Source organism: Crocodylus porosus, unplaced genomic scaffold (genome assembly GCF_001723895.1).
Source record: "Crocodylus porosus isolate Cpor-Errol unplaced genomic scaffold, CroPor_comp1, whole genome shotgun sequence".
Taxonomy (NCBI): Eukaryota; Metazoa; Chordata; order Crocodylia; family Crocodylidae; genus Crocodylus; species Crocodylus porosus.
Window position 1 is genome coordinate 15,849,776 of NW_017728951.1, and position 18,868 is coordinate 15,868,643.

At 45.2% G+C, this 18,868-nt stretch overlaps 1 protein-coding gene across 2 annotated transcripts in view; it reads left to right on the top strand.

Moving 5' to 3' along the window:
• Positions 1 to 18,868, top strand: part of GFRA1 (GDNF family receptor alpha 1) — a 213,904-nt gene that overhangs the window by 188,457 nt on the left and 6,579 nt on the right. The gene's annotated exons all lie outside the window — the stretch shown is intronic.

Here is an 18,868-nt window from a genome sequence, read left to right on the forward strand (position 1 = left end):
TGTGCTCATTCATCTGGACATGGCCAAGGAGTGTAAATCACCTCTTTCCATCACAGAGAAGGTGAAGATGCAAAATATATTTTATATTTATATGCTAGGAACAGACATTCAAAAAGGCGGAGCCTGAATTGATTCAAGCTTTGCAGGTTAGTCTAATCTGCCTAGGTTGAACCAGTTTGTAACAGGACAAACAGTCTCTCTGGACGGATGAACTGCAAACATCTGCCTTCAGTTGCTCAGGCCAGGCACCGGGGGGTGCTAGAGCATGCCCTCGGCTGCAGGGAAGTGTGCTGGGTGGCATGGCCAGTCCAGGCTGAACTGACCAGAGAAGAGCTTAATTCCCCACTTCCTATGCCACTGGCAGGAGCCCAAGCCAGGTTTGCTGGGCGCTCCCTTGTTGCTGCTGCAGCAGCAGGGCACCGTGGCCCCTGAGGCAGAGAGGGACAACCCACCAACTGTTAGTGCTGACCTAGTAAAGGGGCACTTGGAAGGGGTGGATGTATTTAAGTCAACAGGCCCTGATGATCTTCATGCTAGGGTACTTAGGGAATTAGCTGGAGTCATAGTGGAACCACTAGCATGACTGTTTAAGTACTCATGGTGCTCAGGACAGGTCCCATAGGACTGGAAAAGGGCTAGCATGGTCCCTATTTTCAAGAAGGGGAGGAAGGAGGAGCCAGGTAACTATAGGCCAGTTAGCCTCACCTCTATCCTTGGCAAGACCTTTGAGAAAATTGTTAAGGATCACATTTGTGGGGGACCAGTGGGTAAAATAATGCTAAGGGGCAACCAGCATGGGTTCATGGCAGGCAGCTCCTGCCCGACTAACCTGGTTTCTTTTTACAACTGGATCACAAAATGCTTGGATGAAGGAATAGAGGTAGATGTTACTTACTTAGATTTTTAAAAGGCCTTTGACACAGTGTTGTACCCAATTCTTATAAATAAACTCAACAGTTGCAATGTAGATTATTACACAGTCCAGTGAGTAGAAAATTGGCTTATGGGACACAGCCAGAGAGTGGTGGTGGATGGGTCAGTTTCTACCTGGAGAAACGTGGGCAGGGGAGTCCCCCAAGGCTCTGCCCTGGGACCGGTACTGTTCAATATCTTCATTAGTGACTTGGATGAGGGAGTAGAAAGCACTGTGTCCAGGTTTCCAGACAACACCAAACTATGGGATGAGGTAAACAAACTAGAGGGCAGGGAGCAAACCCGAGTGGGTTTGGGCAGGCTGGGGAAGTGGGTGGAACAGAATAGGATGCAGTTTAACAAAGATACATGCCATGTGTTGCACCGAGGGAGGAAGAATCATCACCACTCCTACAGCCTGGGAGGTACCAGTCTAAGTAGCACAACTGCAGAAAGGGATCTCGGGGCCATAGTCGACTCCAAAATGAACATGAGTCACCAATGTGATGAAGTGATAAGTAAAACTTACCACACTTTTTCTTGCATAAGTAGGTGCATCACAAACAGGTCTCAGGAGGTGATACTTCCCCTCTATGTGGCATTGGTCAGGCCGCAGCTGGAGTACTGCGTCCGGTTTTGGGCGCCACGCTTCAAGAGGGACGTGGAGAACCTGGAAAGGGCTGGGAGGAGGCACACCCATCTGGTTAAAGGCCTACAGGAAAAACCCTATGAGGTCCAATTGAGGGAGCTGAATCTCTTCAGCTTCCGCAAGAGAAGGCTGAGAGGTGATCTTGTGGCCATCTACAAACCAATCGGGGGGACAACAGGAAATAGGGGAAATGATTTCTATCAGGGTGCCCATCAGGGTAAATAGAAACAACGGCCACAAACTGAAGGGGAGCAAATTTAGATTGGACATTAGGAAAAAATTCTTTACAGTGAGGGTTGCCAAAATATGGAGTAAGCTTCCAAGGGAGGTGGTGCTGTCCCTTTCCTTGGAGGTATTTAAGAGGAGATTGGACAGACACCTGGCTGGGATCATCTGACCCCAGCACTCTTTCCTGCCCAGGGCCAGGGGTCGGACTCAGTGATCTAATAGGGCCCTTCCGACCCTAAAATCTATGAAATCTATTAAAGCTGTGAGGGTTAGTCTCCCCTCTTCCCCCACTGGCAACTGGGTTTGCCCGCCATCACCACTGCGCTTGCTTCCTGCAGTGAAATAAGCCCCCTGCTGTCCCCTCCACCGGATAGCAGAGGGAGGGGGCATAACCCCTGTCCCTGCCCCACCACCCAGGCAAGGAGCCCTGCCTGCCAGAGTCTGGCTGTGCCCACGCCCCACTGCTGCACCAGGAGGGGGCAGGGCCTTTGATGGGGACAGCAGGCCCTGTTATAATGTCAGGGAGCACAAGCCCCTTCCTGGCAGGGGCACTGCACTGCGGGGCTGGCAGAGCTGTGGCGGGCCGCGTGCAGCAGCACCAGCAGCTGGAGTGGGCCAGAGCCCTCCAAGCCTCCCCAGCACTACTACACTCTGCAGCAGTTTCCCTTGATTGCAGTGTGGCGCCTCACCAAGAAGGGGCTCATACTTGGGGAAAGTATGACAGGGGCTGCTGCCCATCACCATCGCTCCCCACTTGCCACTCCAGCGGCTGGGTGGGGGCTGGGTCAGATGCCAGCAGCAGGGCCTCTGGGGCGGGGCAGGGAGTGGAGTTATTCCCCACTCTGCCCCCAGGGCACCACAGCTCAGTCTGTGCTCAGGGCAGCATCCAGTGGAATAAGCCCCCTTCCACCGCAGGGAGCAAGTGCGGCGGGAACAGCAGGCAGACCTGGCTGCCAGTGAGGGTAGTGGGGAGACTAACCCTCCTCCCTGTCCCCTTCTGCCTCAGGAGCCAGTGTGCCCTCTTCTGGTCCCTGCCGCTGGCACAGAGATTGGGGAATGAAACCCTTCTCTGACTAGACTCCCACCCTGCCTATCCCTGCTCCAGCTGGGGAACAGAGGGGCAGGGCCAGCCCAGCTGGGCTGGAGTAGAGAGCCCAACCCAGAGAGCAAGCTGGGATGCTGGGGGAGTCTGGTTTAAGTTAAACCAGAAAGGGGCCTGGGACAGACATTGCATAAACCAGTTTGAGCCAAATCAGTTAAGTCTAATACTACATTCAACCAGGTTTATCTCAAACGGCATTTTGAAACTGGCTTATGTGCACTGAATGTCTGTTCTGTTACAGATTTAAACTAGTTTCTGATCACATAAACCAGTTTCTGTATAATGTCTGTCTCTAGCCATAGTGTGAATCTTGTTTAAGATTGAACAGATATAGACACTCATGGAAGCCAGTCCTCCTGGGTCAAAACCTACTCTCAGTGACACAAATGTAAGCATGGAGTCACTCCAGAGTTATGGGGGTAGAAATTCTCACCAGATACATTTTATAAGCAACAGTTGTTTTTTTCCCTTCTATATGGCAGCTATACCAGTCTTATGCAATGAACTTAAAGAAGCCTAGACCTTTAGTATTTTACAAGGTGTAAGATCAGGAGACTTTGTTTTAAAATATTAATAGTGTTGATATAGTTTCCTTTCCATAACGCTTGGCAAAGGAAAGAAATGTAATGAGCAACTAAAGCATAATAATAAGCCTTATAAACAGCTATTCTGAATCATATATTGAATTTTTTGTATCTATGCTGTAAAGATAGCACACATAGAGGAGCTAAATCCTGGCACCTCTTCCTTAAGCTTCAAAGTAGTCAAACCAAGTTTATAGGCGAGAGAATGAAACACAGCCTTTTAACCAAATTGGCTAACATACAGGCTAATAAAAGGCATTAATAACAACAAAGATCTGAACATAAATATGTTTTTATTCTGCTTTTAACCTGTCTACTCATTTTACCTATACTCTTCAGTGCACATTTATAATCAAATGCTGAAAATAAATCACATCTCTTTTATCCCCTACTTACCTTTTATCGCTGTGACTTCTAATCAGCTGCTGTACCTGACTAACAGATCTCTGTATTACCCTTAAACCACTTCACTCCACCACTTATTTTTGCAATCTATTATTCAGTTCTGGAGTATAGGAAGCTGTCACCCATTTTAGTCCCTTGCCTTCAAAATCAATGAGAGTTTGAAGTGTTTATTTTCTTCCTTTCTCTAGAGAATAAGATCCTACGTATTTTGCCCAGGACTGTAGTCCTAATCAGTGGCCTGGGCCTAACCATTCCACCTCAGGTTAAGCCCTTTCTGCATGCTTCATGCTGCCTGTAAGCCAAAAATAAGCAGACCAACTGTTGTGCTCAATGCAGGATTTTTTTTCCCCCAGGTTCACACAGCATGTATTTCAAAGAATTATAGGATTATCCTCCCTCATAGCTTTCTTTAAAAAAAGCATCAACTATTCAGGGCAATCATGTACTAAGTGCTGAATTTTATTGTGCATTTCTTCTTTCAGAATTGCATTGTCAGAAACCTCAGAGTGACTCTAATGATCAGAAACCCCAAATCAGATGCACATGGGCACGTGCGTGCAAATGTTTGTGCATGCCTAATTTGTGCTGACTAATCCTTAATGTGCACATTCACGTGAGCAAATAGGTGCCCAAACAACCATGTGCAGCTACAAACATGCTGTGTATGCCACGTGTTTCGTAAGTGGGTATATAACCTGGGTGTTCACAAATGAGCGAGGTGCAGTTATACACAGGACCGTGAAAAACCTGATCCTAAATTTGTGCCATGCAAGAACATAGAATTTTATGCTAATAAATAGTTTTGGTCATGCTCTTTACCATTGGCTGCTCCAACCAAAATTGAGATAGCATTTAATAGTTTGTAGGGTCAGAAGGGACCTGAGCAGATCATCAAGTCCGACCCCCTGCCATGGCAGGAAAGAGTACTGGGGTCAAACGACCCCAGCAAGGTGTACATCCAGCCTCCTCTTAAACACCCCCAGGGTAGGAGCCAGCACCACTTCACCTGGAAGCTGGTTCCAGATCCTAGCCGCCCTGACCATGAAGTAGCGCCTCCTGACATCTAGCCTGAATCTACCCTCTAAACAAAGTTTTATGTAAGTAGGTTAAGTTAGTAAGGGTCTATTGGGATGAAATATTCTATGTAAGGATACAGTCTTAATGTATAGTACCGTCATGTGCCCACTTAGGGAGTGAACCGTAAAGACAGCTCTGATACCTTCAACTTAGACATCAGGATGTTGATTCAGGGATGGACTAATGGACAAGAACTTTTCACTTTTTACCAGTTGAAATACAGCCCTCCCATAGTTAACAGTAGTAGCTGAATGCTTTTTTGCTGGGTGGCAGGATGAGGCGAGCGGTGTTCCCGAGGAGCAGTACTGGCAGTCTATAGTCCAGTTCACAGAAAGTGCAACTACACAGGCGTCTGCTTTGCTGGCTGTCTCAGGAGGCAAAGGGCTGAGCAGACTACAGAGAGTTGAACCTGCTACTTTTTCCAGTTCTGGCTAGAGACACCCCTATAGCCCGTAGTACACTTGACCCCTGGATAAAGAGAAAACTGTAGTCTCCACTGCTGTGAACACACCTTGTTAAGTGCACATATACAGTATTAAAACAAGCATATGTAATCTCCTTGTCTGAAATTTTCTGGGCGGTCCCTAAGCTCTAAGCCCCTGCACATGGCCTCATTAAAACATGCTATAACCTGGTGCTGCAGCCTGCCTTGACAGTTTATGTCTTAGTGCCTACCATGGAATTACATCTCACAACATGGGCCTTCCTGTGAAAGCTGCAGCTCTCATGCAAAAGAGCAGGAAGCTGTAGAGAAATGTGCCCAGGCTAATGGGATTGTATAAACCTTTGCTCATTTATTCCTTGGCTTCTCTCTGCTAAAATGCACTTCCAGAGGACAGGCACGATGGACACAAATGGCACCCTTCTCTAAGAAAAGAACTGAACTAGGCCCGCTAACTGGTTTCAGATAGATCACTGGATAGCTGCCAATATTGACCCAGATTAGATGAAACCAGAAACCTAGAGAGATATGGCCACGTACCTTACTAACAATCCCATGGGCTAGCCTATCTGCTAGAATATGATACTTCCAGAAAAGCAAGAAACCCGCTGCAAGCGAATCTTTTGAAAGGTACTTTCAGAAGGATCTTAGTCCAGAAGTTTTACGAGTTGTGTCAAACTTTATAAAACCCTTGGGCATTTGCAGTATTGAGATTCATCTGTTTATTGTTCTTCATTACCCTGATGATTTTAATAAATACACGGTTAGCTTGGATATAACCTTTCCTTCATTTCCAATGAAGATTTGTGTGATGAAACAAAACAAGATTCTTTTCTGTGAACATAGTTTTGCATAAGCTGCTAATTATTTGCATAATCTGATTATTATGGGCTCATAATTTAAAAAACAATATGGTGCATAATTGTTAACAGTTTAAAACATCCAATAGCTACATGCTTGTGAGGAGTGAGTGGTCCAGAAATGGTTGCAGAAAACAGTTATGTTGCACAGGATTTTTTACTGACTTCAAATATGAGACATAAAGTAGAGGTTAGATGGTTAGGCCTCCTCTACATGTTACAGGTAACACACAATTAACTGCTTAACTGCGCAATTACCTTGAAACCAGCTACACATGCGAAGTAGTTGTCACACCATAAAAAGCTCCTACCAAGCTATAAAGTTAGCCCTCAAAAATGTGTACTAATTTTATAGCTGGTTGCTACTGAGCTTCAATTTGCATGTGTATCAGGATCTCCCCTGCAGGGGGGGGCCCCGGCTCCCAGCCACAAGGGTACAGCCCCCAAGTTCTCAGGGTCATGGCTGCTGTGATGCTAGAGGCTCCAGGATGTGTGAAACTCCTGGAGCTCCTGGTCCTGATTGTGCTTCACCTGCAGCCAGGACCCAGAATGCCGCAGATGACATGAAGCTCATCCGGGACCCAGGGTCCTGTCAGCTGGGGGCAATCCTAGCTGCGTATTGCCCCCATGGCTGGGAGTCCCCTCATCAAAGGGGGCTCCCTGCTATGGGTACCTGCTTCCTGCTGATGCAGGAGGAGCCCAGGATCAGGCTCCCGCTTTACCGACAGTAAGGCGCAATTGAATATAATGCACAATCCCACAATTGCACTGCCTGCCTTGCACGTATGACGTGCCAGGAAGCCCAATTGTGTGGCTTATGCACTAGATCCTATCATGCCTTTACTTACACATGTAGCTTATATAGGGCTTTACCTTGCTCCCCTGCAAGTCAGCGGATAAATTCCTATTACCTTGAACAGTGGAAGAGCGGACCTGTAAAAAATATGGGATGTCGATGATTAGGGCAGACCACAGGCATGGAAATTCTCTGCTCGTTCAAATAGCTCTACTAGCTTCAGCAAGGCTATTTATATGATGCAACACTGTTTGTGTGTATATAATGGCTACAGGTCAGGTGCAATAGTGAAGTCCTGATATGCTTAAGTCAGTGAGGCCAGGATTTCATGCCTTATATTTAGCTGAAGATTTCAGTTCTACTCCCTTTCAAGTAAATGACCAAACTATCATTGACTTTAGTGAGGCCTGTGTATGCATATAATGACATTTCACAGCCTGCCACTAGGCTCAAATGACCGACTCTGTACTGTATGTATCCTTTTAATAGTTTGTGAAAAACTGATACGGCAAGTAAAGAACAACTTAGTTAAAAGACAGCTGTTAATAGAGCTTACTGGCCTGATTTTAAATTTTGCTCCACAGTTAAATCCATTGAAACATAGATATTATAGGAAATGCTGGCAAGTGGTGTGGTGTGATAGTAACTTCACTTTCAAGGATAAAAATGCCATAATAATTTAGTAACTCAGAGTACAAGCCATTTACTCGAACGACTTGCTGGAAAAGCATATGGAAAAATTCACAGTAGGTGCTATTATTCTTATATGATTCTAAACATAACTGATCCATGTGCTTATACTTAAGGTCATCCAACATTTTGCATTATAAGCCCTTTAGTCTTAGCAAGTTTGTGCTTATAATTTTGCCAAAACTTCAGACATTTGGCCTGCAATTTTCAGTGCTAGCTGTTTGTTTCTTGCTACTTTTTTTTTTAACCTTTTCAGGATTATCAGAATTTTGTTGTTGTACGATAAGCTTTTTTTTTTTTTATTCCTTCAACATAGAGCCTTATCTCCTCCTATAAAGTGAGCAGTGTTATCCTGAATGGCATTTTGGTTTCTGAAAATAAGCTGAAATTCCTCGCAATTCTGGCACTGGTCAGTGCAGCCCCTGTCCTGAAATGGCTTGTACCTGGAGGTCTTTTGCCACATTAGGACCTCATGCTGTATGGCGAGACAATGCTTTACATTTATTTTCTGTCTCCTTTGAAAAGCTGTCTTGTTCGGAGCCAGAAATGCAAGATTCTGCAATTAATACAAATCACGGCTGTTCAAGACTGTTATTTTTACAAAGCAATCTTTAATTCATGTTGTGATTTAAGAAAACTCAGCACTAGGCACAGTCATGTAGCCACACACACAGCAAAAATATGGTAGAATTCAAATCAGTTACTGTTGGTGTATCATATCCAGTAGTCACTCATAGAAATGGGCATTTTTTACTTTATACATTACCTTAGTGTCTTCAATAAATCCATTTATTTCCTTATACTAAGTAGGAAAATGCTATTGTATAGATTACATAGATTTTTAGGGTCAGAAAGGACCTTGGTAGATCATCGAATCCGACCCCGTGCCCTGGGCAGGAAAGAGCGCTGGGGTCAAATGACCCCAGCCAGGTGCATGTCTAGCGTGTTCTTGAAGACCTCCAAGGGAGGTGAGAGCACCGCCTCCCCTGGAAGCCCATTCCAGATTTTGGCACCCCACGCCGTAAAGAAATTTTTCCTACTGTCCAATCTAAATCTGTTCTCAATCTAAATTTTCAGATAATTAAATTATCTGAAGTCCTTTTTTAAAGGTATGACTGGATTTACAAGTATGACCACCGTATACTTTGGTGTGTTTGTGTGCCTATGTCTGACTGCATACATGTGTGCACACATGATCACCTATATGTTTAGTATATGGTAAACAGATATAAAAATCCTTAACATTTTAGTTCGTTAAACCAAAGGCTCAGGTAGCAGGTTCTCTTGACAAATGTCTGTGGTGATGTACTGTATATCTTTTCCTCTTAGCATAGCTGAGTGAAGCTGCTTAAGCAAAAGGTAGTACAGTCAGTTGCTCAAACGTGGCATAGGGCAGGGAAAGCTCCCAAGCTGACACCATTGCTCAAGACCCCCGACATAGCTTGGTGTTCAAACATCCCTGTGAAGTCTTTCCTCTTGAATGTGGAACCAGAAGACAGCCCCTCTTCTGCTGATGCTGGAGTGTGTTTTCCACATTCATTACTCCCCTTTCATTTGCAGCGTAAATCATACCCTTTAAGTACCCTACTTGTTCATTGAAAGGAGAATCATCACTCAAGTCCTTTGACTCTGGGGTTAAATCTTAGCCCCAGTAAACCCAGTGGGATCAGGATTTCCCTGAGGAGGTGTCTTCACCTATACCTACAATGTAGAAGTGGGGGGCAGGTATAGGTTTGTTGGGGGCTGCAGTGGGGTGGGGCAAGGGAGAATGTGGGTGTGTGTGTAGATGTGGGGTGTGGGTGAGTAGGAGGCTTGGGGAGGGCTGTGTGTGCAGGGGAGAGTGGCTGGGGTGTGTGAAGGAGTATGGGTGTGGGGGTCTGTGTGTATGGCAGTGTGAGGGAGGTGTGGGTACATGTGTATGGTGGGGGGGTGTGTGTGGGATTCTCCCTACGAGCATACACACACACACCCCTCCCTCACTGCACACACACACACGCACACACACTCACTCTGCCCCTTCACACACACACACAACTCCCTCCTGCTCCTGACCTCGGGGTACTGACACGGGCCCCGCATTCCTGCCACCCACTCTGGACCCCACCAGTGCTGGCCCCAATGCACTAGCATGGGCCCCACCCTCCCGCCTGGCTGTCTCTGCGCTCCTGTGCACTCTCCCCACCATCTGCCGGCACTTTTACTGCTTTCCTGCCCGCTACTGCCACGCTTTAGCAGCATGTGATTCCCAGCTGCATGGCCATGACTGCAGGACTCAGCAGGAACTGGCCCAGCCCAGCCCTGAGGACTGGGGCAATGGCCCGTGATCCTCCACTGTCTCCCCCCACCTCCTTCTTATCTGAATTTCCCTGTCTGGTGAAGGGAGGAAGGAACAGCCCCATGGTCCCAGGCCAGAAGCCTTGGCTAAGCACATGCTTCTGGCTGGGAGTGAGGGTGAGGGTGAGGGAGCTTGGGGGTGGGGCAAGTCCGGGTGGGCCTCACTGCTGGACTGCTTGTTCCTGCTGCCGGCTCTCCCTGGGCCCTACTGCCCCTGGCTCCTTTCATCTTTGACAGGCAGCCAGGGGCAGATAAATATTAATTTTCTAAAATTTTTAGGGGCCCTGTGGGCTAGATTAAATGACCTGGTGAGCTGGATCTGGCCTATGGGTCGTATTTCGCCAACCCCTGATATAATTAGTATATATGTCACTGCCTTGATGTTGATAATGAATCACTAGGATAATGGGTTTTAATAATACAATTCCAGACATCTGGATTTTTGAATTACCTGGATGTTCAGTTTTATATTTGAAAAAAGCCTCAAACAGCTTTAGCCAGTGAGATCTTGAACCAGCAAAAGTTATTCTCTCTGTGCTTTTTAGTATTCTATTTTCTTTGCTGCCCTTCTTAATGCAAAAATATTTGCTTGAGGCAAATCCATAAAAAGACCATATTAGGAACATTGCGTAAGATCCCCTAAAAATAGGAAGCAGGAATCAAGTATTATATGAATTCATTTGACTCAAATAAATGAGGACTGAAAAAGGAATCAAAACTGTAACCAGTTACTGTAGCACCATAAAAGGTTAGATATTTAGAAAACACTAGGTACGTCAACCATTTTGGCTCATGTATTGGATTCCCTTCTGGACTCACTGAAAATCTAATTATTTGAAAAATGTTTAAGGACTTTTGTATCTGGTTGAACAGAGTTGAGTTACCAGTCTGGTATTTCTGAAAGGTGACTTTCTTCCTTCCCACCCACTGAAATCTTGAATTTCAGATAAGAGTTGAGCAGTTTGGACAAGCATTGTCCAAGACATGCCAGAAGCATGACCAAAAAGGAGGGTTATTGCTTAGTTAGGCTCCTGCTTTATTAACTTAACTCACCTGGGAGTTATCCAGCAATAATCCTGTAGTGCAGTCGTCATGTTTCCAGATGCATTTTCACTGCCTGCTGTCAGCCCTCTAAGCCTATGGATTCATTATGGGCCTAGATGGCGCACAAGTGTTGATAGTGGGGGTGGGTACAACTCCATGCTGCTGCCAAGGCCTGGCTCTGGGCAGCTCACGGTCCCATGCCCTGCTGTCAGTGCAAAAATCTGGGGGGCATGTGTTCTCTTCCCCCGGTCCCCTCCACACATCACCCAGTTGTGGGGAAACAGGGTTGTTGCCTTAGTGTACTAGATGTTAGGTGCCCTTGTTTCTTTCCCTAGCTTTTTTAGGGTATGCCTTGCCTTGCCTTGCATCCATTTTCATCAATGGGTTATCTAGAGCAGTGTTTCTGAACCTTTCTTGTACCAGGACCCATTTGTTAACATCAATGGCCATTCCTGACCCACAGCCCCCTGGCCCTGCCAGTGCCGTTCACTCCCAACCAGCTGCCCCAGGCCCCAACCTGGCAATGTGTGGTGCTCGGGTTGGGTATGTGGGGCATGGAGGGGAAGTGCCTCCCCAGATTTGTGTGAGCATGGGGCTGCAGCCTGGCTGAACCAGCATGGGCAGGAGCTGCCACCTCTGTGGCCCAGTGGGTGGGTCCCAGAATGAGGTGGTGGAGCGGGACAGTGAGACTAGTTGCTGCTGCTGCTGTGAACCCCTCACCAGCTGCTGCTAGCAGCATGAGGAGTAACAGGGAGGGGCGGAAACCCACACTGCCCCCAACTTCTCCCATTGCCAGCTTCTTGTGTACTGGGCCACGGCTCTACCCCACCTCCACGGCCCAGCTGCCAGCACCTAGTCTTGCTGACCCACTCCACCCTCCCGTGCTGGGACTCATTAGCTGGGCCACAGAAGCAGCTCCTGCCTGTGCTCGTCTGGCTGGGCTGCAGCCCTGTGCCCACACAAATCTGGGGGGCACATGCCCCACAATCCCCCACCCCACACACCCACCTCCCCAGCCCCAGAGACTTACCTGCCTGCATAACTCGGGGGGGAGAGGGGACATGCCCCTGACATGTCTTCTATGTCCCCCCTGCCTTCCCAATGCATCATCTATGCCCCCCCATAGACTTAACCTGTGGAGAGCTGTGGAAGCTGCTCTCCACCCTGCCTGGCTGCCACACATGTGTGCAAGAGCACATGGACATGGTGCCCCCTGTGTCCGCACCCCACTAGCCCCAAGCAGCCCCTTGTAGGCTGGAACGCTGCTAGCCTGCAAGGAGAAACCCATACTTTCCTGTGTTTTTCTGATTGCTTGCAGCCCTTCCAAATATTCTTGTGACCCACTTTTGGGTTGCAACGCAAAGAGTTGAGAAGCAATGATTTTGCGATCCTGTTTGGAGTAAGTACCTATACTGGATAGCTGTCATGCCGTAATAGCTTAAACCATACCTCTTGAAGTACTGATTGGCTTTTAGAACTGGAGGGGGGGAAATGGATTTAAAAAAAAAAGTCCAACCCTTGCCAGTCTGTTGCCAAGGGAATATTCCTCCCCAGTCCCAAAATGGGTGACAAGTGCCATGTCCATAGTAGGACACAAAAACTCGGAACTACTTTGGTCTCGTGAGTGAGGTGGTGGAAGCAGTTGGGAAGGACAGGGCAAAAGTATACCTCTTTTCCTTGTCCCATGAGGACAGACTGCTCATTGAGCTCTTCCAGCCAGCTCGCCTTCCTGCCGATCTCCCAACCTGAAGAAAGAAAGGGTCCCTTAACAGATCTTTTATCCCCTTTTAAGCAAGACCTCTTTCCTTTGTGGTTGTGGGAGCTGCTTTACTTCTGACACTAGCCTAGACAAATGCCATTTCTTATTGAAAAGAAATAGCGTGGTTCTCCTTTGCAGAGGAGAAAGAAGAATTTGCAGGTAATCTGCATGCCCTGTAAAGCTAGCACATTCGGAGTTGCCCAAACTGTGCTTGAGAAGTTGGAAACCAGTCAGCCCTTTCAGGAGTGCTCAAGCCCCTAGCTCTGGTAGGAGTGCAATGGGGAAGAATGCAAGCAAACCTTTAGAGAGGAGCTTTTAAGTGGCCAGGCATTACAAGTGACAGGGACTCTAAATTAGGAAATTTCTTAGATTTCATAGATGTCGTAGACATCAGGGCTGGAAGGGACCTCAGAAGATCGAGTCCAGGCCCCAAACCCAAAGGGCAGGAAGTCAGGAGGGGTCATAGGATCCCAGCAAGATAGACATCCAAATGTGTCTTGAAGGCATTCAAAGTAGATGGTTGAACTACCTCCGGCGGCAGGCTATTCCAAACCTTGCGGGGCTCGGACAGTAAAGAAGTTCTTCCCTATGTCCAGCCTGAAACAGTCATCAACGAGCTTGTGACCATTCGATCTTGTCATCCCTTGGGGCGCTCTGGTGAACAGACATCCCCCAAGATCCTGGTGAGCACCCCTGATAAACTTATAGGTGGCCACCAGATCACCCCTGAGCCTGCGCTTTTGCAAGCTGGAGAGCCCCATGGCTCTCAGCCTGTCATTGTAAGGTCTGTTTGAAAGGAACTTAGTTGACTAGCTTATGATGGTTTAAGAAATTGTTCACTTTAATAAGTGACAGCCCAGAGACCTAACTACTCCTGTGTATGTGTATTTCCACGTTACTTGTTGGAGTACAAGGTGAAGGTTGGGGTTTGTTTTGTATCTGCCAGCCGAAATGTGTAATTAGATCTTTTGACTATGTGGCGTATTTAGTTCTAAGTTCTAGCAGCCGACACCAAAAGTGTTTTGGTGATACTGGCCATTGAAATGTATTGCTGCACAAACTGGGATGATAGAAATATAGAGTTTTAGGCAAAAGGACCGCAGATAATTCCATGCTCCAAGCTTGCAGCTCTAGGGCTGAATCAGCAAAAGATGATCTGGCTTTGTCATGGTGAGAAGCTGCAGAGCTTATTGTTTTTACTGTTTAAATATCATTGCACCCTTACTGTGTGGAGCAGAATTCAGAATTATTTTATGCTGAATTGGATCCTTTATTTTAATAGGCTGTGTCTCTGACATGCACTTTGCTTGTTTTCCCTGTTGAAAGTAATTTATATTGCAGCGAGGTATTGTACTGCTGTGCTAATAAGAAAATACTATTGACAATTGTGATAGATGCAGCCAGCACTTAGTGAGTGCAGAAGAGTTAAACTGATTGCATTTTTACAGTCTGTGTATTTCTCTGCTTATTGTTTGTGCCCTGCTGTTAAGAAAACAGGTTGGTTGCATAGTAAATCCTTGTAATCAACACAAGGAAAAAAAACGACGAAACCCCCCCGCCATGTAACATCATTTGTTATGCATGTTTCAGGAGTGTGGCCAGCCCAAAGGAGTTGGGAGGAGGAAAAGAATTTCTGCCTTTTTCTCCCCCTCTTTTTTAAAAGCCTTGTTTAATACTGTTAATAGCCAAGAACGTGAAGGGAGGACAGGGTCATCCCATTAAAATGACCAGAAAAAAGCATGTAATAAGTGTCTGTCATAGTGGTATTTCTAGTGGCTGAACCAATGAGATTCCTTAAATACATATGTCTCATGAAACCTCAAGAGTACAGCTATCAAGGAGGCACTGGTCTGGAGGATCAGATGCTCATTCTTTGCTTCTTAGCATTCAGGACTAATTCCTTCCCAAATGAAAGCTCACTTCACTTTGGAATTGACAGCTCACCCACTGCGAATAATGTATGCTTGCTATATTTGGTATGAATTATTTGCTGGGCTGCAAGCCATAAATAATGTACATCCCATCGTGGCTCCTGGTAACATTCTATTAACCACGCTTAATGCATTTATTAAACCTGTGGTGCTGTGATTTGGGGGAAGTCTGACTTTTTAATTGCAAGGTATGAGTTGCCAACATGTTACTGAATTTTCCTGGGAAACGAGCCATGGTTCCATGGACTGCAAGAGATGGGGAAGTGTGGCTTTGGTGGGTTGTGTGGGTTTGGGGCAGTAGCAGAAGGCTTTTGTCTGGTCTGGAAGATTTTATATAGGTCACTGAGCGGGAGGCTGGAGCAGGCTTTAGATGAGAGGGTAAGAGGGTGTTTGATTGATTGATATATCGGGAGCAGCCCATTTGGGAAAGACACTGGTCTGGCAGGGAAAACGGAGTCATTCAGTAGTCCCACCCTGAGACAGGGGCTTGAGACAAGCTAAAAGAGAAGTGCCTGTTTAGCCGTACCTAGACTGATCTGTGAAAGCATGTCTGGTTCTCTTTCCTCTCCAGGAAGAACAGCTGGGATTAAGCCATTGCTGCTTGTTTCAGAGGGGAGGGTTTCTAAACCAGCCCCAAATCCCCAGACACTGGTTTGCACACAACTCCTTATGGGTGATGTTTAAAGCTTGCCAGCTCCTAAGTCAAAACAGGGCTTATGAGATGTGCAACGTATTGAAAAACTCATTGCACAGAGTTTGAGTGTGTCCTTGTTCTTAAGGATTAGCCACTGCTTTTTACCACAGTAACTTGGCTCTCTAAATGCAAGAGGCACATTTTTACAAAGCATAAGAGGGTAAATTAGTGCAGGACTGATGCAGAAATAGCAGAGTCAGCTTTTTTGGAGGACCTCTCGGTTCAGAGTACAGTCAAGTAGGCTAAGCATTCCCTGCAAAGCCACTTATCAGTCAACCCATCTCTTGCTGCTGGATTGGTGGGTTTAGAAATTCCATTTAAACGAAGTTATTGCTTGTTTTTGCAGTAAGAAAAGGAGGACAGTAATTTGGCTTTCCAAGCTCAGTTGCTCTATTACCTCTAAGTCTTAATTTTACTTTCAGCAGCATGTCTCAGCTAAGTAAAGCATAATAGCCCATGGTTTTTTTTACCCAGTAACAAAGTTCTCGAGCCTGAGAAGTACTATTTTTTAACTAGCTATTTTAACCTTTCTTTTACACTGATTTTTTTTTTTAATGAGTCCAGCACTTTCTCATTGTGGTCAGAGAGAAAACTCGCACACTTCCGTGTGGCAGGATTGAAATACATTGTGTGTGCTGTGTACTGCTTCGGTTTTGCTGTCATTAGAAAAGGTTTCTTTTAATGCCGTAAGGACAAATCTTGAGGCTTGTCTATCAGGTACGAAATTACACTGACCTGAAGAAGCTGGGGCTTACGACAGATGGGATCTGTAGTAGCCTGCATGGTATACAGACATACATCTCTCTCCCTGCAGATGCTCATGTCAGGATGCAGAGATTCCCCTCATTCAGAAGCTTGAGCCTTCCCCTCTCCCCAGTCTTTTAATCCTTTATCTATAAAACTGTAAAGTTTTGGATAACTTTATAAGATACACAAGAAATGCCCTGGTCCCTCATTTCTGAATCATACATACCCATAGGGATGTGTAGCCAGTAAGGCGGTCAGGCATCTAAGCCCTGAGCTGTCTCCCCAAAAAGCATTCTCTTCCCATGAGCCACAACTACAGCAGTTTTTGGCCTGGGAATGGGACCGGAAGGATTTTCCCCTGAAGTTGTCATTACTGGACATAAGCTTTCTTCTGCACAGTTTCCACCCACCCTCCCCCAGCCCCACCATTACTTGTGATTTAATGATGCACTGTTATATTATAGTAGTGCAGCCTATGCCAGCATTTCCATTATAACCCATTTTTACAGGTTTATAACTCAGCAGTAAAAATGTACTCTTTCCATTTGAAACTTGGCATATAATGTCTCATCCTGGAAACTAATCTTTTTTTTCCAGCAATTCTCCCCCTTCAACATAAAGAAGGTGCATTGTTTTATTTTGAAATGATGGAAATTAACCCTTATGTCTTGATGGCAGAAAAAAACCACTTGACTGTTAAAATGACTTGAAAATTGGGAGGGAGAAGGCATTTCTCCAACAGACTGTGAATAAATGTTGCTGATGATAAAATGGTTCCCATTAAATAAACAGACATAGATAAATATCTCTTGTCAACTTACAACAAGGGAACGCTAATCAGAAGTACTGAAACCTTTTGTTGTTTATGTAGGTTTCCGTTTCGTACACCTTGCTGTCGAATTTACTTCAGAAAACAGTTGTCTGAAACGCAGATATATTTGCTGTGTTTTAGTCACAGCTATCTGCTTCACTTGTGTTATTTTTCAAGTTAAACAGAGTGAAGAAGGGACTGAGTCTGCAACAAAGACTGATAGCATTGTTCTCTCTTCCTCATTTGGCTGGATACATTTAGTCCTAAGCTGAACAACCATTTAGTTCTTGGCATGAAGCAGAACCTAATTGGAAATAGTAGTATTGTAGGTTGTGTAGACGTCTATAAACCTGGAGCATCCTATTAAGAAGTACATTGCAAACAGTAGGCAGAAACTTGTGTGGGCTTTAAAATGCAACATATAGCCAGGAGCTACCAAAGAAAACTTTTTGCAGTGTGTACTACAAGAACCACAGTTCCAGGCCTTCTTCACAAGCTCTCTTTGCCATTGGATGCAGTGGGAGTGGGTAATGAAAAAGAAAGAGAATTAAGATTCAATTTGGGCTATATTTGCTTGTCTGGTTTTCCCTTGTAGCAAGCCAGTGAGAAGTGAAATCAGTATGGCTGTCACCAAAAGAAAAGTCACTTTTAATCTGAGTAAATAGTACCCAAAAGGAAAGGTGCTTGTTAGAGCAAATTCCCTTGTCGAGATTCCTTTTTTCCGTCTAGGCACCTAAGGTCATACTTAGCCTTAATATTCTAGTTTGCTTGTTAGTATTAAAATAATTTGCGTGGTAGACTGGAAGGGTACATAGGAGAAAGTTTGTAGAGGGGTATTTACTAATGAACTGTGCTACTGTTTGATCACACACCTCTAAAGCTGACACTATATATATATATATATATGTATATATATATATGTATGTATGCGTGTGTGTGTATATATATATATGTTTGTGTGTATGTGTGTGTGTGTGTATACACTATGTATATTTTTACAAGATGTGCCTTTGCCCTTAGTTTTTTACTGTTCATAATCTTGTATTGTCTACAAAATGAAAGCCATTAATTTTATATCTTAACACAGATATTCACCAATGCACAAGAAAGCAACAAGCTTGGTTCTTAATTAGAGGTTCAGATCCTGCATTTTGGATTCCCAGATCAATGTTTAGGCTCAAATGCCATTTTCAAATGATAAATGTCAAATTTTCTAATGGAAACTACAGGTGAAGGATTTGGATATCTTAATAAGGCAGCTACCCTGGAAACTCAGTCTGTTTTTAAAGTGTGTATAAAAGTATATACGTTGCGGTTAAAAAACACTAAATATTTATTGGTGGCCTTATTCAGCGTGACATTTCTTCAGGTTTAGACTGAGATAGCGCCACTGAAATCTGAGCTCCAGCAGCAAAAAAACCGATACAACCCAGTGGCAGATTGGATCTGTGTTGTTCTGCAAAAACCAAATTACTATTTTGATGGAACTTCCAAAGGGAGAAGAAGCCATTACAGGATGGGCTCTGGCCAGTGACTCATTTAGGTTTGAAAACCCCAGATTTCAGAGATTTTTCCATTAGACGATTACTTAAATATATATCTAAACAAGTGGTTCATTGAGTCGTGTTTATGTTTCTGAAATATGCAAAGAAAAAAACAGTGCATGTCGCTCACTAGAGCACTTAAATCAGCCACAAACACTGTGTATTGGAAATGTTTTCAGCACCATGGATATTACTATTGCTATTAGAGGAGAGCAGAAAAACCCTCAGCTGAGTCAGTGCATCCCATCAGCAACAGAAA